This window comes from Arvicanthis niloticus, chromosome 2 (assembly GCF_011762505.2).
Source record: "Arvicanthis niloticus isolate mArvNil1 chromosome 2, mArvNil1.pat.X, whole genome shotgun sequence".
Classification (NCBI taxonomy): Eukaryota; Metazoa; Chordata; class Mammalia; order Rodentia; family Muridae; genus Arvicanthis; species Arvicanthis niloticus.
This window is the reverse complement of record NC_047659.1, coordinates 73,255,595-73,280,535: the sequence shown is the minus strand read 5'-3', so window position 1 is coordinate 73,280,535 and position 24,941 is coordinate 73,255,595. Positions and strand designations below refer to the sequence as shown.

The window sequence follows — 24,941 nt, the reverse complement described above, 5'->3', positions numbered from 1 at the left end:
TTTATCTCCCTGAAAGCCTTAGTGCATGTAGGAGACCTTTTCCATTCTTTGATTAGTTGTAGAAAACACTAGTCACTTGTGGGAGTTTTTTGTTTGCTCTGTCTCTCTGTCTCTGTCTCTGTCACTGTCTCTCTGTCTCTCTTTCCCTCCCTCCATCCCTCCTGCCATTCTTCCCTCCCCCATCCCCCTCTGTGTGTGTTTGTTTTGCTCATTTACTATGTTTGTTGCTGGACATTCTTCATTACTAGGTCTCCAAATGCTTACATGCAAAAAATGAATACATAAGAATGAAAAATCAACAGGGTAAACATTGGAATTCGTATGACAATGAATCTGAGATGTCCCTTGACATAACTCTTTTAGCACACATGTGAAGAGACACGAGTACAAATACCCATGAAAAGAGGATGAAATGGCATCTACATCATTCTAATCTGGCTTCTGAACCAGGTTGCCCCTGCTGTTCTAAACAGAAGCCTTATATCAAAGGAAAGATAATGTTTTTCTTTTACTGGAACTCCATTCATAGCTCTACCTTCACACTTCTTACAGGTTTTCCATAGCAATTCTCCCCTTGGTTGAGGTCTTTGTACATTGTACCATCTTTGGAAGGGGATTGAATGGCTCCAAATAGTATTCTCCATGTCTCATTCTGTGTATGTTGGGCATTTTACAATGAACAAGTAAAAAGTAAGGTATAAAAAAGAAAAGAGGATGATATTGAATGTGGATATTGATTAGCTCTGCTACTCACAGTTTATTTTTAGCATTTTTATAGTAATAGAAATGAAAGAATATGAATTTTATTCTTAATAGCCAATGGAACTCTTTATAGCTGCATTTCTCTCTAAAGAAAATGAAATATGAACCACAAAATCCTACTTAGCGACCCATTCACAAGGGCGTGTGTGTGTGTGTGTGTGTGTGTGTGTGTCTGTGTGTCTGTGTGTGTACATGTGTATACTAATATGCCAATCAGCTATGTTAACACTGACCCATTACCTCCAGGTATGACATAGCCTTTGCTTTCACAAAGCAGAGATTTTTTGTGATGTCTAACAAAGACCCACCACAATAATGAAATAACCAGAATTATACACTGGTGGCAAGATATATGTTAATCTTAGTGAGGCTGTTAACATTCCTTCATAGAAGAAGCACAGCTAACAGACTCTTTCCTGAGATTCTAGTCATCAGCTACTTCTGCCTTACTGGCAAAATAATCCTACCCTGATCCTACCCTTGTTTTATGAGGTCTTAGAGAAGAGGTGTTACAGAATCTAGGAGGATAAAAGTTGACTGGCATTTGGGGGATTCTATAGTTGGTAAAGTTTTTATGAATTATTACTCACTATATTGGAACTTTGGGTGATGAAACTTTTTTTGAGTTTTCTGACCTCGAAGTAACCCTAATAAAATTATTTGCTCTCCAGGCTGAGCTTGGATGAGCTTCTCTGATTTGTCAGTGCCATCTCAATTTGCATTGACTCTTTGAATGTGGTCTTATGAAAAATCACATGACAGCTGCTTGAGAAACCCTAGTGTTTCATTAAGTTGAAATGTATATATATATATATATATATGTGTGTGTGTGTGTGTGTGTGTGTGTCTGTTCGCACACATATATAGTATGTATATGTATTTTTATAATAGCATTCACTTAATAATTAGTGACTACCTATTTATGATATTTAAATTAGACTACCATTAATCTTTGTACAAGATTAGTGATACAAGTGAGTACAATGAAAATTAATTAAGTATTTGTATTGTATCTAAACTTTATTCTCTCACAATATAAGCATTTCTACTATCTCAGAAAAGCTCAAAGAAGACAGATTTTTTTAAGCCTTAATTTGCTGAAAACCATTACTGATTTTCCAGAGAGAGTAACATGATTAAATCAAGATATACTAATAATTGTGATAATATATTTATGATAAAAGTATTGATAACACATTGAATCTTTATATGTCCATGTATTTAAAAATTCACTTAATCTCAAACAATTGAATAACAGAGAATCATCATTAGCTGCATTTAGTTAATAAGAATAAAAACCCAGAAACACACATGAAGTTAAATATATTTGTTAAGTTAATAAAGCTAATAACTTATAGATATTTTAAAATGAATAAATGTCTGCAGTTTTCAGACTTCAGAGATTCTATGACATATTTATTCTAGATGATTATACTGACAGTGCACTTCTCAGCTGAAGTGTAATTAAAATATATAGCACATATTTTGATAGAAATGCTTAACTATTAAGGAGTCTAATTAGCACATAACTAATTTTCTAGAAAGCAGTGGTTATGAGATGAATAGTGGAAGATGGAAAATTGATTGCCTGAGCTGAGTCGTTTCGAAGTCCAATTACCATGGATTTTTGAACACTTGGGGAAAGAATTCTTGTTTGCATTGACTTTGACGGAATCACTCTCTGGGAACTCATCTTAAAGACAGTCTTCATCATTCCTGGAGACTGAGGGATTGATGCAGTTTGACATATTGCTGGCGTGTTTCGAATCCTCATGCCTGTCAAGATTCTGAAAGACATAAAGTAAGTTTTCAAATATTCAAACCTGGGCCTGGGGGAGACTGTGAGTCTGACAACTTAAAAGGAAATAAATTGTGTCAAGTGTTTACTATTCAAATCCTTCCTGAAAATTGGCATGTCACATTTTCTACAGAGGTGGAACCTTCAATTTTTTTTTTTTTTTTTTTTTTTTTTTTTTTTTTTTTTTGTAATAGCAAGGATAGAGAGTTTCACAGTCACAGGAATGAAAAACACCAAAGGCAAAGCAGATCAATGCTCAGACTGGGGCTGAGAACAAAACACCAACCAAGAAGGGCCATGAAAATAACCTTAAGGGAGAGAGAGAGAAAGAGGGAGGGAGGGAGGGAGAGAAAGTAGGAAAGAGGGAGAGAGCGAGAGGAGAGAGAAGTTTATAGTTTCCTTAGCAATTACCAATATAAATGTTTTTTACATTAAAATTTACATTTTTAAATCACAAGTAAGCTCATAGATATTACAAAGACAATTTTCTCTCTAGATTTTCCTATGTATAGAACTGTGCATGTGTGTGTATGCATTTTTCTCAGATGTGTAAATTCACTCTAAACTCATTTTGGTAGTATTCTTATTTGTGTTTAATTATATCCATGTGTCTGCATCTGTGTCTTTATGGGTATATGCATTTAGTGTAGGTGACAATGGAAACCAGTGTACTGGATCCCCTGGACCTGGGTTTACAGGTGGTCATGAGATGTCTGAGGACATAGTACTGGGAATTAAACTCAGGTCCTCTGCAGGAGAAGGCTGTAATTCTAACTACTTAGCAATCTTTACAGTCCTATTTGTTACTCTTTTCAAAGGAAGTCTGGAATATAATTATGTAAATAACTTATTTAATTAACTACACAGGACTATTCAGTTCATTTCAACCCTACCATTTTTGGTGGTTCTTTGCTTTTAAGCACGAGGCTATAGGTGTTTTATTCTGGCCACTGTTACAAACTGTTTCTAGATGTGATTTCAGACTATAATCAGCTACACACATGGAGGAAGTGTAGGAGGCAACTCTCCCAGAGGGCAGATCATGTAGCAAGGAGAACCTTGAGAAAATGTTCCAACAGGTGCCTGGGTTTTATGCATGAGGACATTTTCCAGAATATGTCAACAGGGATCAGTCCTTAAAGAGCAAAACAGGGTTTGTGGAACTAGACAATTACAGGTGGCTGAAACACAGGTAAACAAAATGGAGGAGAGGGAAGCCATTTGTAGCTGTGCAGGGGTGAGGAGTCTAGACATATGTTTAAGACTGCTGAGGGTCATCTACCAGATGCTGGGCTTACAGACACAGAACCGAACCCCAGAACATGTGATGTTAAGCTGTAAGAAGCAGTGTATGATGAAGACGTGCTGGGAGACTTTAGAGACCTGCCCTAGACACTATAGATAATATCAAAATATCTATAAACATATTAAGGACTTGCAGAAATGGAGCCAAAAAATAAAAATAAATAAGTTAACAAAGTCTTGGCAAAAATAGACATGATGAAAATATTTGCAGATAATTTATAGATCATACATGAGAGCTTTCAAATTTTAGGCTCTCTTCCTTCATCCATGACAGTTTTCAAATTTTAAGTTCTCTTCCTAGATTTCTGTGTTCCTTATTTTAAACCTTTCTTTCTGTGCTTTGCCATTACAGGTTGAGCTCATAGCTGGTGAGAGTATTATCCTTTATCTCCTGAGATTTCTGCCATAAAAGAGGTGGGTTTTTTTTGCATATTCTTACCCTAGTTAGAATGAGAGAAATGTTAACACTTTGATGCCAGTTTTGGCTAATTTTTCAGCGATGCATTGTGTTTATATATCTTATTCACATGAGGCATTAAGATTTGTGTTTTTATTTGAATTCTAGAAAAATTAGTGGTTGTGGAAGTGTGTTATATGCACATCGTGTCAAGGGAAGAATACTTATAATTGTCCAGGACAAAGGGCTGATGCAGGAAGGAATGGGCGGTCAGGACAATAATGTCCAGTATGCACTGCTAAGTGTGACTGAAAGCTTCATTCTGATAACCATGGCTCTGAGCAGCTTTGCAAGTGCCTATCAACTGCATTGCTCTGAAAGTGTTTTTGGCAGGATGAGAAGGGGCAAGGTAGCGAGGAGAAAGTTTCCATTGGATCCATCTTCAAGTTCTACTTTGTTTTGTTCAAAGGTTTAACTCCTGAAATTTGAGATTCCCTGCACTTTCAAGACTGCATATGCACAGTTGCCTGGAAATACAAGGCACAAGTTCCTCTTCAGGAGGTATGGAACAGCAGCAGGAAGTACTTTGGAGGGGAACTCTTACTATTTCACAGCATACTGCTAGAAATGGGCAGTATTTCTTGGTCATCATCAATTTGAAGAACCTCATGTATCCCAAGGACTGGCTTAGTACTAACTAACACAGGTATGTGAGTCTCAGGGTTGTATAAAATAGCCCTTGTCTCTTCAGCCTTATTTCCCTGTAGGGATTATTTTCTCTTTATTTGATAAACTTCCTTATATTATACATTCCCTGGTGCCTATAAGGGAATATATATATTCCTGTTGTTTTTAACATGAATTGATCACCCATATTAATAAAGCATTATGAGATTATTATGTGATTATGTAATTATTCCATGTTAGTATTCAGTATGTATTGATTATATCCAGTAACATTTTCCACCTGACCCTGGTCACACATCCATCCTAAACTCTAGTAAACAATACTTAACATTTAGTTCAAGACTGTTTAGTTTTAACATATGAGAGAAAATTGTAGGTATATCTTTTTATGTCTAGTTTATTGGTTCATTTTAAATAACAGATCTCACAGTTTTATCATCTTGCTACATATGGTAGGACTTAATGCATCTTTAATATTAATGTACTATCTTTTTGCCTTTTTTCTCTCTATCAATAAATGTATATATTTAGATATTTTTCATGATAGGCCCTTAACTACTTTCAATAGTGCTGCAGCAAACATAGGTATGCGGTTGTGTCCCAGTGTGTTGATTTCCTTTCCTTTGACTAGATATCCAGGAATTAGATAGCTAAACCATGTAGGACTTTTAGGACCCTTATACTCCTTGCCCTAGTAACTGTATCATTTCAGTGCTAAGAAGAATGCACATAGGTTTTTCTTATGCATCAATACTAGTTCCTGTTTTCTTCATTTTTTTGATACTAGACATTATAAGTGTGGTGAGATTCTGTCACTGAAGTTTTGCTCACACTTTTTCATTTCCATGCTGCCTGAGGCTATTGTACAATGTTGTCCTGTATTTCTTAGCAACCTTTATTTCTTCTCTATAGAAGAGAAGTATCTATTCAGTCTATCTGCCTATTGTTTAATTGTATTGCTTTCTTCTAATATTATTATTTTCTTCTTAAAATTATAGTATATTTATATTATTTCTTTCTTCTTTTTCCTTGTTCCAAACCCTTTCATATATACACCTTGTTCTTTTTAAAATTTATGGACTCATTTTTACATTAATCTTTGTTAATACCCACACACACAAATATGTACGTATGCTACTTATATTATGTTTTCAGGGCTGACCATTTTATATTGGAAACACAAACTGTGTGCTTTTCCCGGAGGAAGGCCACTCTATCCAGTGTTAGCATTCCTCATTTGCCTGATGTTCTTTGTGAAGTGTTGAGGATTTGTGGGCTTTCCTTTGCTGACTTTAGCATGTCAGTTGTTGTTGCTGTTGTTGATGATGTTTTTCAGCTCATGTTTAGATCACCATGTTGATATGAATTATTGGTATAGCTTTTGATGTTACTAAGAGACCAAATCTCTAGAAGACAAAATCTCACAGCACACTCTATGATCCTCTGGCTTTTAAATTCCTTTAACTCTGTCCTTTGCAGTGTTCTCTGAGCCTTATTTTTTAAATACTTTTGTAGGGAAAAAATAAGGCTGGGGATCCCAGGGTTCCTCCTGCCATGCTGTGGGTAGTCCGCTGGGAGCAGTCTGGGTTCCTCCAGCAGGAAGTTGGGCCCGGCTGCTCTTTAACTAAAAGCCTCTCCCTGGCTCCTCACGATTCCTCATGGAGGCGGGGCCCCAACACACGAGGAAGTCCTTGGGTTTCCAAAACCGGTTCATTCACATGGCGGATGGTGGATGGATCTGGATGCATACCCCCTAAAAACCAAGGATGGACCTGAGTTAAAAGGGGAGGGGAGGAGGAGGAGGGGCTTGGGAGGAATGTTTACTCAGCTCCACCTCTGGCCTTCAGGTACCTCATTAGTATGTAAATCTCTCTAGGGACCGTTCATGCCCTCCATCTGTGTACTGACTGAAGGGTGAAGGTGGAATGGAGATTAGACCTCGTGTTAGTCCCAACTTACTTTTATATTTTATTACTTTTAGTTTTTACAATCCAGTCATTGCCCCTCTTATAGTTCCTCATCCTGTTTCTCCTCCCCCTAGTCTTCAAGAGGATGTTCCTCACCCCTCCAGACATCCCCACTCCCTGGAGCCTCCTGGATTAGGCACATTTTCTCCCACTGAGGCAAGACCAGGCAGTCCTCTGCTGTAGATGTGTGGAAGCATAGCTTTTGTATGCTGCCTGGTTGGTGGCTCAGTGAGAGATCTCAGGAGTCCTGGTTAATTGAGACTAATGGTTTTCCCATGGTGTCACTCTCCCCCACCCCAGCTTCTTCCAGCCTTTCCCTAATTTAAACAGAGGGGCTCCCAACTTAGGTTCAATACTTGGGTGTAAGTATCTGCATATGTCTCAGTCAACTGCTTGTTGGGTCTCTCAGAGGACTGCCATGCTAGGCTCCTGTTTGTATGAACACCATGGCATCAGTAATAGTGTCAGGCCTTGGAGCCTCTCCATGTGATGGATCTCAAGTTGAGCTGGTCAGTGAACCTCAAAAATGGAGGAGAAACTGAGGGAAAGGCAGTCCTGAGCCTTATTTTTAAAAATTCTTTCTGGGTCCCACCTATTGAAACCCTGTTAAATATATAGCTTACAAGTATTTTTCTCCCACTCTGTAATTTTTTAGTTCATTCTGTTGATTTTTCCTCTTTGAAGTGTAGTCTTTTAGTGCAATTTAAGCCCATTTGTTAAATTTTGTCGTTTCCTGTGATTTTGGAGTCCCTTGTGAAAAAGCCTTGTGTATAACAGCATCTTGAGTGTTCCCCTCCATTTACTGTATTTTCAGTTTCTCATTTTACATTTAGGTCTTTGATCCCATTTTGTGTTGATTTTTATATAGAATGAGATGTAGGGGTCCAATTTCCTACCAACATTTGTTGAAAGACTGCTGTGTTTCTGATATATACTTTTGATGCCTTTGTTGAGAAGCATTTGTCTTAGTTGTGTGGATTTATTTCTGGGATTTCTGTTCTCTTTGCTTTGTCTGTATGCCTGTTTTAATGTCACTACTAAGTTCTTTGGTTACTATGACGCCAAGCTGTGTCTTGGTTTCAGGTCTTACAAAACTACCAGCTCTGTCCTTTTTGCTGTAGATTGTTTTTTTTTTTTTTTTTTTTTTTTTCCTATGCAGAGTCTTTTTCACTTCCATATAAACTTTATGAAATTTATCTATTTACATATAAATGCAAATTCTAAATTTATTGTAATGAGGTGGTAAATTTAATTTAGAATTATTTTTTATTTACTTTAATTGTGTATATGGTTATGTGTCTCTGTGTGGGTATAAGCAGATTAATGTAGGTACCCTCGGGAGCTTGACATGCTGGGACCAGATACATCACCTTTCCTCCTTGTGCTGTATTCACAGCAAGTTGTCTGCATTGCCTGTCACGGATTCTGGGAACCGAGCGTGGGTACCCTGTAAGAACAGTAAGCACTCTTAAAGTCTGAGCAATCTTTTCAGTATCAAAAGTGAGAGTTCTTTTATGCTTCAGGTTTAGTGCTCAATATTCAAGATTTTTTGCTTCATCCCATGCAAGCACATAAGGCTGTCATGATCCAAGTGTGAAATAATCAGCTATTTATCTATGTATCATCTATTCATCTATCATTAGTATGATGCTCCCAGAGAATGAACAAGTCAGAAACAGAGACATAGGTGAATTTTTAAAAGAATGAACCTAGTATCTTAGAATTTGATTTTTTTTTTTTTTTGCAATAACGAATTAGGTTTCAAAAAGGAAATAACCAACATATTTTACCTCTCTACTCTTCCTATGGCATATCTTTGTTCATAACTTCAAGCATTATTTTACCTATCTTATAGACAAAAATGTTCTGGCTAAAAGGTTAATGTGAATTTTTAAACAATTTATATTTATTATATGTAATTATGAGTTTTCATGTGGAAAATGCCACACGAATGCCAGTGATTACTAAGGTTAGAGTTACCATGTCTCTCTGGAGCTAGAATTATAGTCAGTTTTTACCTGGTAAACAAATTTGTGCTTACTCTTAACCACTCAAAATCTGGCAGAGAATAAATTTAAGGGAAGAAACAGAAAAGATGTAGCAGTGTTACTTTACCAGATATCAAACACTAAAATAAAAAATAAGAGTTTAATTTATTTGAACATTTGAATCATTAATTGACTTCCTATTTAAATTCTTGCGTCTGTCCTATGTCTTAATCGGTATTGTTAGATATGCCCTGTAGGTTCATCAGATTTTTTCATATTATATAATTTTAAATTTTCTTTAGTCCTTTTTTTACAGTCCCGTCTTCATTCCCCTCTTGGTCTGTCCCCTGACCCCTCCTCATCCAGTTTCTCCTTCCCCTTCTCCAAGAGGATGTCCCCATTTCCCACCCCCACCCCACCAGACCACCAAACTCACTGGAGCCTGAGTCTCTCAAGGGTTAGATGCATCTTCTCTCACTTAGACCAGACCAGTCAGTCCTCTGCTGTATATGTGTCGGGGTGTCTCATATCGGCTGGTTGCTGCCTAGTTGGTGGCTCAGTGTCTGAGAGATCTTGGAGTCCAGGTCAACTGAGACTGCTGGTCTTCCCAAGGAGCTGCCCTCCTCCTCAGCTTCTTCTGGTGTTTTCCCAATTCAATCACAGGGGTTCCCAGCTTCTGTCTATTGATTGGGTGCATCTGACTCTTTCGGCTGCTTGTTGGGCCTCTCAGACCCAACTATATGACAGCCATACTAGGCTCCTGTCAGCAGGCAGACCACAGCATTAGTAACAGTGTCAGGCCCTGGGGCCTCCCCTTGAGCTGGAACCCAATTTGGGCCTGTCACTGGACCTCCTTTCCCTCAGGCTCTTCTCCATTTTAGTACATGCAGTTTCTTCAGAGAGGAACAATTCTGAGTCAGAGCTTTTGACTGTGAGATGGCAACCCCATCCCTCCACTTGGTGTCCTATCCTTCCACTGGAGGTAAACTCTACAAGTTCCCCCTCTGCATTGTAGGGCATTTCAAGTCCCTCACTTCCCAGGTCTCTGGTACATTCTAGCTGGTCCCCCCACCTCCTATCTCCCAAGGTTGCCTGTTTTCATTTTTTTTTCTGCTGGCACTCAAGGTTTCAGTCCTGCCCCACCCCCAACCTGATCATGTTCACCCCTTCCCCTCCCTGTCTCCTCTTCCACCCAGCTCCCTTCCTCCTTCTACTTGTTCCCCATCCATGATTGCTTTTTTTCTCCTTCCCAAGTGGAACTGAGGCATCCTCACTTGGGCTCTTCAGTTTGTTGACCTTTTTCAGTTCTGTGGACTGTATCTTGGATATTCTGTACTTTTTTTTTTTTTTTTTTTTGCTATTGTCTACTTATTAATGAGTACATACCATGCATGTCCTTTTGGGTCTGAGTTACCTCACTCAGGATGATATTTTCTAGTTATATCCATTTTCATGCAAAACTCATGATGTCAAATTTTTAATAGCTGAATAGTATTCCATTGTGTAAATGAACCACATGTTTTGTATCCATTCTTCTGTTGTGGGACACCTGGGTTGTTTCTAGATTCTTGCTATCACAAACCAGGAAGGTATAAACACAGTGGATCACATGTCCCTGTGTCATGGTGGGACATCTTTTGGGTATATGCCCAAGAGTGGTATAGGTGGATATTCAGGTAGATCTATTTCCAGTGTTATGAGGAACTTCCAGGTTGATTCCCAAAGAGGTTGTACCAGTTTGCAATACCACCAGCAATGGAGGAGTGTTCTTCTCCACATCCTTGTCAACATGTGCTGTCACCTGAGTTTTGATCTTAGACATTCTGCTTGGTGTTAAGGTCAGATCTCAGGGTGGTTTTGGTTTGCATTTTCCTGCTCACTAAAGACTTTGGACATTTTGTTTTAAGTGCTTCTCAGCTACTTGAGATTCCTTTGTTGTGAATTCTCTATTTAGTTTTATATCCCAATTTTTGATTGGGCTGTTTGTTTGTGTTTTTTTGTTTTTGTTTTTGTTTTTGTTTTTTTGTTTTTTTTGTTTTTTGGTCGTTAGCTTCTTGAGTCCCATACGAGTTGCCCTGCCTGTAGTGGATCTCCTGGGAGGCCTTCAGACTGTGTTGTCTTCAGAGAAGCAGACAAGCTGGTCTCATATTGTCTTCTTATTCAACCACATAGATGTTTGTAATGAAGCTCAATGCAGAAGGTCTTCTATTGGTAGTCTGGATCAAAGAAATTATAATTTATTAAAACTTTATTGCTTGTTACTGTTTCTGAAATATACTGAAATGAATGAATGAATTCCCTAGCCCATGGGTCCTGCAGAGTATGAGACTGGAAAAGTAGCATAAAGCAAGCAAGGCACAGTAAGGAAGTGGTTTTTCCTCTCTGCTCTTGAACATGGATGCCATGTTTTAAGTTTCTGCCTTGAATTTTCTGCAACAATGGGAAAAATATAGAATCCTAATCCAAATATTTTTTTTCATAAGCCACATTTTGTCAGGCATTTTTCATCACAGCAGTAATAAAACTGAAAAAAAAAACCTCATGTTAGAGTAGAAGTGTAACTTTGGTTGACATTAGGATGCTTGTGTTTTATGTGTTTGGCTAAGTAGATTATGTATCAAAACAAAACCTACATGGAAGAAAAATATAATAAAAGTTTACTGATTAAATAAAAGTTTGCTAATTAAGAAATGCAATTATATCACATAGCTTTATATTATTAGTTTCTAATAATAATGACTTTCATAGAAGTTAATAGTTACTCTGATTTTTATTGCCTCATTTTGGACTGTTAAAAATGTTTGTAATGAAGCTCATGAAGAAGGAAAAACAAGTGTGGATGTCTAGGTCTTACTTAGAAGGAGTAACAAAATACCCAAGGGAGCAAATATGGAGACAAAGTGTGGGACAGAAACTGAAGGAGGGGTTGTCTGGAGACCATTCCACCTGGGTATTCACCCCATGTGCAGTCACCAAAGATGACTGATATGGATGTCAGGAAGTGCATGCTGACAAAAGCCTGACATGGTTGTCTCCTTAGAGGTCCCCCAGAGTCTGACATACCCAGAGGCAGATACTCACAGCTAACCATTGATCTGATCAAGGGTTCCCAATGGAGAAGTTAGAGACAAGATTGAAGGAGCTGAAAGGGTTGGTGGCCCCATGAGGAGAGCAACAATACCAACCAACCAGAGCTCCCTAGGATCTAAACCACCAACCTAGGAACACATAGGGAGGGACCCATGACTCCAGCTGTATATATGTAGGGGAGGAGGGCCTTGTTGGGCATAGGTAGGAGAGGAGATCTTTGGTCCCAGGAAGGCTGAACACTGAGTGGTGGGGGGAGAATTTGAGGGTGGGGATGTGGGAGTGGGGAGTAGGTGGGGACCCACCCTCAAAGAAGCAGGAGGAGGGGGGATAGGATAAGGGGTTCCTGGTTGATGGGGGAAATGGGGTAAGGGGATAAAATTTGAAATGTAAATATAATATCCAATAAAAAAGGAAAAAATGTTTGTAAGATAGTTCTTTATATATTTTGTATAAGATAGTACTTTATATATTTTGTGTCAGTTTTATTTTAAACTAAGTATATATGTAAAGTGTTAGTGTATTTGTGTCATATATTTTGCTAATGATTCATTGTCTTTCATTGTTCATAGTACAATGTATTATCATAAGAAATGTATTATTTCTTCTAATAATAATCAACATTTCAATTATTTCCAATTTGGATTCTTGTGAATAGTAAAGTCATAATAAGTATTTAACTTATTTTTTTAAATATATGATTATATTGTGTATGCAGTGTGTATCGAGTTTGGATTCTCTAAAAAATAAATCTTGGAAGAGAATATTGATATAAATATTTATACTTATGTAGGGTTAAAAGTGCTAGTAAAAGCTGAAAAAGGAGAAGATAGCTAATATAGAGCACAATATTAAACACTTTGGGTAATTGTTAATCATTCTTACTATAGAACTTTGGTAGACAGGTAAGAAAACAGCTCTAGGCATCCTGATCCATGGCCAAGGCTTCGTGGCATCAACTACCTCCACCTGTCAGTAATTACCGAGAGAAACTCTCAGAAGCCAGCATGTTCAAGCCACCAGTAGTTTAGATTCTACAACTGATTTAAAGAGGGAATCTCTGGCTTAAAACATGAGCAAAGTTCTCAAGTAGGAAATTGTCATTTCAGAGTATGTGAGATTAGACAATCCCTAAGGGAAATGGATAGAGCACCAAACATTTCTAGTAAAGGTTCAAAATAAAATATACAGGTACTACCCTACCAGAAAATATGCTAATCCCATAAACATTGCTTAGCTGCTCTCCAAAGAGGATTCCCTCAAACATATTCCAACTCACAGGATATGAAATTTTTAATTTTATATTGTTAGGTTTTATATTTGCATTATAGTTACCATTTTCTCAACTTACTGATATAATTTGCCACTGACATTTAATTAGTGTTTCCTTAAATATTGAACTTTAGTGTTTTCATGTATTTATTAATAACATAAGTTTTCAATTATGAAATAGATGAATAATAACTTTACTCAAATTGGTTTGTAGTCTATAGTCCTCAGACAGTGAAATTTTAAGGTTATGTATAATTGCATTGGATTATGATACATCTAGATTATTTTGGACACAAGTGTTTTTATATGATTTATGCATTACCAAGTTTCTTACCCTCTCTATAGTCTGCATTCTAACTCCAGTACTATGCTCTTATGTGTATTTGTTTGAAAGAGGGTCTCTCATATTTGAGGCTTTGCCAAGAACTTTCTGTGCAGCAGAATAGGACCTTACACCCTGATTCTCCTACCTATGTTTCTCAAGTGCTGGGATTAAATGTGTGCACTGCAAATGGATGGAATTAGAAAATGTCATCCTGAATGAGGTAACCCAGATCCAGAAGGACATACATGGTTATGTACATGCTGATAAGTGGATGTTAGCTAAAATGTTCAGAATATCCATGATACAACTCACAGACCATAGGAAGCTTAAGAAGGAAGGACCAAGTGTGGATACCTCAAACCCATTTAGAAGGGGGAACAAAATAATCATAGGAAGCAGAGAGAAGAAGTAACCTGGGTAGGAGAGGGAAAGGGAGAGGAGGAAACAGGGGCAGAATCAGGCATGGGGGAGACAGGAGAGAAGTCCATAGGACCAGGAGAATGAATAATAATAATCAGCAGTGAGGGGGTGGGGGAAGAGGAAATCTCTATAAAGCCCCAGAGTCATGGGATGTGAGAGACTCCTAGGACTCAGTGGGGATGATATTAGACTCAGTGCCCAACAGTGGGGAGATGGAACCTGAAGAGACCACTTTCAGTAGATAGACAGAACCCTCAGCTGAGGCAAGGGACCACCCACCCGACTTCAAAAATTTTAACCCGGAATTGTTCCTCTCTGGATATTTTCCTGCCCATTGTATTTGTAGTAGAGCTCGGTGACTGGGCAGTAGAAGAGGAGGTGGAGCTGGGAGTTGGGAAAAAAGAAGGAAAGGAAATGTTATATCTACCGCATGGGGGTGGCAGTTATTCCCTGAGTTTTGGGGCATGGACTCCATGAAGCTAATAGGAGGAGGAGGCAGCTGCCATGCTAATGTCTCCTGGGTCCAGGGCCAGTGCTGCTGGCTAGCCAGTGCCAAGGTCAGAGTGGGAACATGGCAGCGGCCCAGGAGCTAGCCAAGCCGCACCTCCGTTTTTCCAAATACTTCCCACTACAGTACAGAGACAAAAAGGGAAAAGAGATTGAAAGGCCACCCAGTGACCAGCCCAACTGAGGATCCATCCAATGTACGCACATCAAACCCTGGCACTATTATTGATGCCATAATGTGTTTACAGACAGGGACCTGGCATGACTGTTCTCTGAGAGGCTATACTAACACCTGACTAGACAAATGCAGATACTTACAGCCAACCACTCAACTGAGGCCAGGGAACCATATGGAAGAGTTATGGAAAGGACTGAAGGAGCTGAGGGGGATTCCAACACCATAGGAAGAACAGCAGTTTTAACTAACCCAGACTTCTGAGAGCTCCCAGAGACTAAGTCAAAATCCAAGGATCATACATGGGCTGGTCAGTGGCCCTGGGCACAAGTGTAACAGACGACTGACTTGTCTGGCCTCAGTGAAAGAGGATGCACTTAATTCTGTGGAAATTTGATGCCCCAGGGAACAGAAATGAAAGTGGGGTTAAGGTGGGAGTGAGTTACCGGGTGGGGAAACACCCTCTCAGAGGCAGAGGAAGGGATGGGGTGAAGAGCCAATGGAGAATGGACCAGGAAGTGGGGCAACTTTTGGAATGTAAATAAAATATTTTAATAAAATACAATACTATGGTGAGTGCATTTAGAATATCATGACATGATATATTGACATAAAATATTATTTGAAGCTTTGGTATTTTGTCATTCATCAATGTTAGGAACTGATTTATCTGTAGTCTAATGTAAGGTAAATGTGTTTTTTTTTTTTCCCAAACCAATATCCAGTTGATTCAGCATCATCTGCTGAAGCAACTATAATTTTTCTCATGAGCTGCAGAACTGTTGTTCACAGTAAATCACTTGGCCCTTGTATACCTATGTGTGCTTGATTTCACTGTATATATGTGGATGCCCAGTTTCACTGTACACACATGTGTGTCTGATTTACTGTACAGTGTCTGATTTCAATGTATCTTGCTTACTAGTGTCCACAAAACTTTTGAAACATGTCATAACATCTTTTATTTATTTTGGAAATTTTCCACCTATTATCCTTCAAACTTACAAATTATACAACTTCCCCCAATTTTTCTTTTCATCTAGATGGATAGATATGAGTATGTTTTGATTTTCATCTTCTCAGGGCTTATTAGAAAGCCTTGTCAGAAGTTATTAGGAAGGAAATCAGAACTCAACTTACACAGCTGAACTATTTGAGCAGAGACCTAGCTCTGCATAGTAGCAGCTGATCTGTGGTAATCAACTTAGAAGCAAGGAAGAAGTGGTGCCAATTTTGTCTAGGGGGAAGAAAATTTTTATTTTATTCCCCTGTTGTCACTTAAGCTATTTAGTTATCCATCTATATAACTAGAACGGGGAGTAAACTGTACAATTACATGTACCTGTTATCAGGATACTAATTATTTCTTGACTACTGTGTATTTTCTATGTTTGAATTTCATAGATGCAAGTTTTCATAGGATATTGGAAAATGTGAGATTTATTTTTGTTAGTAGAAGCAAAGACTATATATCTTATAATGTAATTAAATTCTACATATAACAATTATAATTGTCCATTGCTGTATTGGCTTTATTCTCTATCCTCTATTAGAAGTGGCAAAAGGGGTTGCTTGGTGTCAGTGAATGCAAAGATGTGTACCCCTAGTCCACAAATGATTCTTACATAAAGATGAATTTGCATTTATTGTAGCAAGACTGTTGTGTTGGGTTTCTATCAAATTTGGCAAACACATTGTTATTATTTATATTCTATGTGTACTATTGATATAAAATTAACATTACATGACCCTGAGGCATTTCACTAGACGATTGCACATAGTAATATTAACTCCATTTCTGTCTTGGAAGTAGAGATAGTTACCTTGGTAGCCATATCAATGAAACAATACCATGATAAATAGGTCTATGAAAAGTGTAGGAGACTGCCCACACTACATACCAAAAAGAGGAGGGAGAATCACAGTATTCTCACATGTGATATCAGACTTTACTTGATGTAAACTCCGTTAAAAGTGATCTTGAGAAAGGCTTGAGTATTCAGAAAGTAAAGGGTTAAATGAAAGGAGGATGCCAACACAAGCCAGAGGGATTGGAGGACACCAAGGAATCAAAGCTTCTAGAAAGAACAGGTTTATATGGTGCACATATAAACTCACACAAACTGAGGCAGCATAATGGGGTCCTGCATGGGTTTATAATAGTTGTGGTCCTAGAGCTGAAAGGAGAAATGGGCACATGTCCCCATTCCTAACCCAGAAGCTATGTCCTTCAACCTAGAACTTATAAATGAAAGATTGGTTTTCTTAAAGGGAATCTCACTGGAATAACAAATCATTCTATCATCATCATCATCATCATCATCATCATCATCATCATCATCCTTTCATATATTGCATACTTATGACATTTCCCCTCTATAACCTCCCCAGTCTCTCTTCCCTATTTCTCCTCTTCCCCAAATTCATCATTCCCCAATCTGCCTCCCCTCAGAAAGAGCAGGTCTTCATGAGTAATCAACCAAACATGACAAAATAAGCTGCAAATAAGATCAGGCACATACCATCACATCAAGGCTGGAAAAGGCAATCTCATAGGAGGAAAAAGGTCCCACAAGCTGGCAAAAGAGTTAGAGACAGCTCTGACTCCCATTGTTTGGTGTCCCACAAGAACACCAAGCTATCTCATCCTCCATGGGGATCCTTGAGCTCTGCATAATGTTTGGCTGGTAATCTCTGCATCTGCTCCCATCAGCTGGGAGATGAAGTCTCTTGGTCTCTCTGATGATGATTATGCTAGGTTTCAGTCCCAGAACACTCTACTGGTCTGAGTTTGTGTTCCAATTCTTCTGCTTATGGCCTTTTCTTGTTACAAAAGATGGTTGGTTCAGGGTCCACATCTCTCATTACTTTGCTGGGGTTACCCTTGAGGAATCCATGGACTTTTGATTGATTGGTTTCTACCTTGCTTCCAGAATGTCCCCTGATTTGAGTCTTTTTGGAGAACACAAGGATCTCCCTGGAAAAAAGAAATAGAATAGATTTTGGTGGTAGGCTTGGGACATGTAGGGTGGGGAACAGGAGGGATGCAGGGTACTGGGAGAGACAAATCACGCAACACAAAGCAGTAGATGGCCAGCAGAAAACAAATTTAGTGACATCTTTAGAAATTTAGGCTAGAACAAGGAAGTAGGGTTCAGACATGAAAATGACTTTGGGCTGGAACAGGGAAGTTAGCACAGATATTTTGGTCCTCCTGATAAGCCCTTAGAAACAGTGATCAAGGGAGAGTTCATGGAACTTTGTTTATTGCCTTTCTTGTTCTTTGACTATTTGTATTTATTGTCTTGCTTGTTCCTTGACTATTTGCATCTATTATATTGCTAGTTCCTCAAATTAGATGTGACCTTAATACTTGCATGTAACTAAACTGGTATAAAATCAAAAAAAAAAAAAGGAGGGAGGATGGGATAGGGGGTTTCTAGGGAGGGGAAATAGGGAAAGGGGGTGTCGTCTGAAATGTAAATAAATAAAATATCCAATAAAAATTGTAAAAACTGAAACAAAATTCTCTGTCTCATTTTTTTCTTTTTCAAACGCTTATTACGTATATTTTTAAAGAAGAGAACATGTGGACATTTAGAACAGTGGTGAGAATTGGTTCTGTCCTTCTACAATGTAAGACCCAGAGGACGAATTCAGGTTGTCAGGGTTAGTGGTGAGTGCCCTTACCCATTATACTTTACTCTTTACTCTGCACATTCAGTAAATCCATCAATTACTCTCATTAGTCTTCAAACTGAATGTTTAGATATTGGTTTTACTTGAATTAAGAAGGAGAATCATTGAATTAACTCTTTTCTTTCTTTTAACTTTTATACTTCTGTTATATTACATCCTTACCTCAGTTTCCCCTCTCTCCACTCCTACTAGTAGTCCCTTCCTCTACCTCCCTTCTCTCCCTGAACAACTTCTCTCTTTCCTCCCTCCCTGCCAAAAGAGCAAGCCTCTCAGGGATATCAACCACACATGGCTTAAGAAGATAAAACAAAACTTGGCACAAACCCTCATATCAGGACTGGATGTGGTCACCCAGGAGGAAGTAAAGGATCCCAGGTAGAGGAAAAAAAGTCACAGACACACCCAACTCCTACTGTTGGGAATCCCACAAAAATACCAAGCTACACAACCACACAGTATTATAGAGGAGATTGCTCAGACCTGTATAGGGTCCATGTTTGTTGCTTCAGTTTCTGGGAGCTCCTATAAGTCCTGCTTACTTGGTTCTGTGCTGTGTGTTCTCCTGGTGTTCTCATCCTCTCTAGCTTCTACAATCCTTCCACCCCCTCCTCTACAGAGTTTTGATCTCTCTGCCTAGTCTTTGTCTGTGGGTCAATGCATCTTCTCCCATCAGTTGTTGCATGACATATCTCTATTGACAATTAATTTGGCTAATTACTGGCCTAGGAGTATAGAAGACTATCATTAGGAATTATTTCATTGACACTCAAATGGCACAGAAACACTTTAAAAATATTCAACATCCTTAGCCATCAGGGAAATGGAGATCAGAACTACTTTTGAGATTTTATTTTACACCTGTCAGTATGGCTTGCATCAGTAACACAATTGACATTTCATGCTAGTGAAGATGCAGATCAAGGGAACACTCCATTGCTGCTGAGAAAGCAAACTTGTTAAGCCACTCTGGAAATCATTATGGTAGTTCCTCAGAAAATTTGGAATAAATTTACCTCAAAATCCAGCTTTATGATTCTTGTGCCTATATCCAAAGACCACTTCATCATAACACAAGGACACCTGCTCAAATGTTCATTTCAGCTTTCTTCATAATATCCAGAAACTGGAAACAACCTAGCTGTCCCTGAACTAAAGAATGGATAAAAAAAAAAAAATGATACATTTACACAGTAGAGTGTTACTCAGCTGTTTAAAATGTTGACATGAAATTTGCAGGTGAAATAGATGGAACTAGAAAATCATCCTGGTTGAATCCCAAGGAGGAGCTCAAGAACAGTGGCCCACATTGCTCAGGTGGGAAGATGGCGGCAGCCTCGGTCTTGGCGGCTTCTGATTCTCAGTCTTCGAGCATCCTAGCTGAACCATCAAGGTCTAATGGAAATATGGTTCACCATTTTTCATCTCCATATGAATTGTATCCACGAAATAATCCTTTCCTTAACAGTGATCTGAGAGGCTCCCCAAATAAGCCCACATTTGCCTACCCGAAAAGCAACAGCAGCGCTATGTTTTCTGCTCTTAAGAGTCTTCAAGATAAGCTTTGGCTCCTCGAACTGGAAAGAATTCAGGGAGAAGAAAGTGTAAAAACCTTGTCTAGGGAAATAATTGAATATAAGAAAGTATTGAATGAGCAGATACAAGAGAGACAGAGAGAGAGAGAGAGAATTCAAAGAATGAATAACCAAAGCACAATCAAGAACTGGAATCCCAGTTGGTAGCTGCAGAAAATAAATGTAATCTTTTAGAAAAACAATTGGAATACATGCAAAATATGATAAAGCATGCAGAAATGGAGAGAACGTGTCTTAGAAAAGCAGGTTTCGCTAGAAAGAGAATGACAGCATGATCAAACCCATGTTCAGAGCCAGCTGGAAAAACTGGATCTTCTTGAACAGGAATACAACACACTCAGCGCAATGCAGGCCCTTGTAGAAAAATAAATGCAAGAGTTAGAGTCCAAACTCCATGAAGAAGAGCAGGAAAGGAAGCGTATGCAGGCTCGGGCAGCAGTTACAGAGCGGTCTAGAAGCAAATAGACTTATGCTTGAAGATAAGACTACTTCATGGGTTCCAACCAGCACTAAAAAATATAAATAAATAAATAAATAAATAAATAAGCCAAAACCACCAGAAAAGGACGGTTCTAGGAACTGTTTTGTGCATAGCCACATTACAGATTGTGCTTAGGTGGTATGCCTTTTGTTGCTGGAACGTCCACTAGTCACAGCCATGCCATGGTAGCCACTGTTCAGCATGTCTTGCATCTGATGAAACACCGCAGTAAAGCCCTGTGCAATGATGGAGTTGTTAGCAGTGTTCCCTTGGCAAAGCAAGCTTGTTCACGAGGCAGTAAGAGTAAGAAGTCAGCAACTCCTCCTTCCAGCAGTGTTAATGAAGAACTTTCGGGTGTCTTACAGACTTTACAGGGTGAATTTAGGCAAATGAGCTTTGATCATCAGCAGCTTACTAAACTCATACAGGAATCACCAAGTGTGAAACCAAAAGGCAACCTGGAGTGTGAATTGGAGGCATTAGTGGGAAGAATGGGAGCAAAGGCCAACCAGATAACTAATGTTGGAAAATACCAAGCCCAGCTGGAGAAACAAAACAGATAAGCAGAAGAAGGATTTAAAGGTAACAAAAAGACTCTTGACGAAGAAGGAAACAGCATTGGTCGTTCATCTGGAGTCACAAGGACCACAAGTAAGAAGGATCTGGCCAAACAGAGACCTGGAGAAAAAAAGCAGGAAAAACCTTCAATAACTGAAGAACGCGCAAACCATACAGGATTCATTGCAGAGCAGTAATCTGTATTGGGATTACTGACACCAGGTCATAAATGATGTACCTTACTCGTCATAAATGATGCACTTACTGGACAATGAGCAGACTTTCCAGGTCTCATGCTTGCTAAGTTGCCACTACTGGCAGGTGTTAGGGCTTCATAACAGTCTGTTGTGCTGTGCAGCACAACTGAATGGAGATGGCATTCTACAGCAGAGAGGACCACTGTGTCTTTGAATTTGCTGTACTCATACACTGCACTTTGGAAACAAATGAACAGGTTTTTACTTGTGGACATGTTTTTAAGTAGGTATATATGTAAATTGGGTTTGGAACTTCAGAATATGAGGTTGTTCCCATAGTCAGTGCTTGAAGTCTTGTTTTTAAATCTTCCACAGCATGAAGTGTCCACTACTTTCCCTTTTCCAGATGACCATTAAATGTACTGTTTTCAAGAGGACTTTGTTTTGCTTTGGTATTTTAGACATTGATCAATAGTAAATTCACTATTAAAGACCCAAACACTTTAAGTCAGTTACCCATGAAATATGTCACAATGTCTTTATAAAACTTTAAACAGTTGTTCATGAAATGAATGAAATTTTGGAATAAAGAATGAAAACAGGGTGTTGTAAAATGTATGCATTTGCAGATTTTAGACAGTACCTATTTGTAATCATGTTGAATCCTGTGCTTTTAGCATACAGTATGAGGGTAGTATGTGAACTGAATACACATGTCTATCATGTCATTGTTAATTATTAATTTTGAATAGGTTGACATGTTAATCTTTATAAATTTGGTACTTTGAATCAATAAAGCATTTAAAAAACTTTGCTTAACAGTCAAAAACAGAAAAAAAAAAGAAAAGAAAGAGAAAAATCATCCTAAGTGAGATTACCATGACCCAGAAGAATAAACACGGTATATACTCACTTGTAAGTGGACATTGAATATTAAGTAAAGGACATTTAGCTACAACCTATAACCCAGATTAAGCTAAGTAACATGGAGGGAGTAACCTCAAGTGGAGATGCATGGTTATCCCTGGGAAGGGGAAAAAGACAAGCTGGGAGCAGTTCTTCAGTCCTGAGTTCAATTCCCAGCAACCACATGGTGGCTCACAACCACCAATAATGGGGTCTGAGGCCCTCTTCTGTGTGTCTGAAGAGAGCAATGGTGGTGTACTCATCTGTATAAAATAAATAAAAAGAAGTAAAAGAAAAACTTAGATTCCCTTTGCATATATACTATAATTTCCTGTTTGAGGTTTTATGGGATTCCTGTATGTACAAACCTGTGTGTTACTGTGTTTATATGCATTTCCTGTGCTTTTTCTTTTGCTCTATTTTTTGTTTGGTTGTTTTGTCCTAAAGTGATTTTATGTGTCTGTTTTTATCTTTTATTATTATTCCTTGGATAACTGTTGTTATTATTAAATGAGATACAAAAATATTGTGGACCTAGGGTAGGGGTTCAAAGGAGTAGGAGGAGAGGACATAATAACTGTATTGTATGAATACAACCTATGTACTCCTGCACATGATCACTCTTATAATCTTAATAAACACAGTCATTAGTTAAGTTAGTTAAACATGAAATTTTTATGTTGATCTCTAGTATGGGTCTAATCTGAGATTAATAGACATTTGCTCTCAACTCTCTATGTAAACATAAAAAGCTATATAAAAACAAGTAAAATAACTATATGTGTACCCTATGAATATTGAACCATAATACATGTATAAATAAGTGAACACGTGTTCACTTATTTATCAAGTTAGAAGTTTACAAATACTATATCCCTTATACTTGAAACTTGGCTGTGATATCATTCCAAGTAAGTCTCAAGTGTTATAACATGTAAAAACACACATATTTATCTCTTTAACATACCAACCTATTTATACGTGAATCAGATTTCAAAAGTTTTACTTACTATGGTTTCTCAGTCACTTCAATTCCTCTTCTAGTCTACATGTCGTGCTCTGCATTTTCAGAAAATAGTAATTTCACAGAAATCTTGGTTTGTAACTCACCATCTGTCAGCACATATATGCCCTCTGCTACATCATCAGCATTTCTTCTTTCTTCTTAACTTAACTCTAAGCTAGAGATCTCAAGTGGTATAACAAGAGATAGAATTCTGGATCCTTTTCTGCTTGCCTAGTATTTGGTTGTTGTGAGAAGATAATTTTATTGCGTTTTAAACAGTGGTGTCTACAATATAATTCTAATTGACTTTATATTAATTAGTATATAATTTATGTTATAGTTTTTGTTTTATTAAAACGCTCCTGTTCAGATAGTAAATCATCTCCATATACAATATAAAACCAAGATAATTGTGCTCCAAATTCAATCTTTGCCACCACCTATTGTGAAGGCAGAAATAAAAACAAATTGGGCTCTTATACCAGCAATGGAAATACACACAGGTTTCTTAAAGGTAAAACTTAATAAAGTTGTTTTCCAAACTGTTATGTGTTAAAACAATTTTTCATGTCACCTTGTTACCACACTGCCAGGTTTTCTGTGCTTTGTAAGCCTCATCCAAGTAGCTCTTTGCAGAACCCCAGAGTTCTCAGTCTCAAAGGAAGCAAGCGATAAAGTAAAAAGTTAGATTTGTTGAGCTAAATGAAATACGAGATAAAAGCAAACAGGAAAATGCCACCAGTCCAGAAAATAAACAGTATATTTATTCTCGTGTGTGCCTTGACTGCCTGAGAATGGAAGTTAACAAATTGAATCTCTTCTCCCTCAATTTTCTTTTGTTGACAACAGATGCTCTGAACATTAAATCAGTCAGAGTTCTGTGCCAAGATAGGTTAGCTGATCCTTCCCAGTGATTGACATCCTTGAGTTGCTGAGAATTGACTGATGTAGAGATGATCTAGTCTTTTGACCTTCAGGCTGTCTTAGAGACACTCCTGGAACTTTCACCAGTTACAAGTTGCTGACCGAGCCAGTGATTTGACCCATTAAGAACTGGGATTATATTACAAAGGGTACAAATGAAAATTTGAGCTGCAATTAAAAGCTTTCCTCCTAATAATGACACTAATGTGCTTAATGCATTCTTAAATGCATATTAAGCCCGTAGATACTAAGTAAGTCATTATGTTGTGTTAAAAAAAAATCTACTCTTATGAAATAAAAAGATAATGCAGAAGATACTTCAACAAAGAGAAAAGGGCACAGGGGAATGAAGATAAGAGCTCTACATAGTTATTCTAACAGCTGATGGGGCAACCTTGGCGAAGGGAATCACTTGCACTTTCTAAATCTCAGCATCCACATCTATAAAACAGAGCCTTTCAACTTGCAAAATAAAAGAGAGTAATATGTGATTTACTGATGTCTTGCTAAAATATATAACTTGGTCAATATTTATATGTGTAAATAATTTTCCATAGGACTGCTTTGATCAGTATTTTAACATATGGGTAAATTTTGTTTGAAGCAGATATGCTTTAACACTGACTTTTAACTATCTGCAATGTTAAACTATATTAATAATGATTGGAATAGAGCTCAATCATGATTTTTAATAGTTGGGTGGAGCTTTTTTTTTTTTTTACTGTTTCAACTTCTTTTATTTATTTTTTTATTTTATTTTTTATTGGATATTTTATTTACATTTCAGATGCCATCCCCTTTCCCCATTTCCCCTCCCTAGAAAACCCAAGCAATTGAAAATAATCATTTATTTGTATCATGATAATGACAATAATTTTACAACAATAA

The 24,941-nt window shown here is 37.9% G+C and overlaps 1 pseudogene; it reads left to right on the top strand.

The window, feature by feature from the left end:
- The first annotated feature begins 19,620 nt into the window (after positions 1-19,620).
- Positions 19,621-21,342, top strand: LOC117704270 (centrosomal protein of 57 kDa-like; annotated as a pseudogene).
- The last annotated feature ends 3,599 nt before the right edge of the window (positions 21,343-24,941 follow it).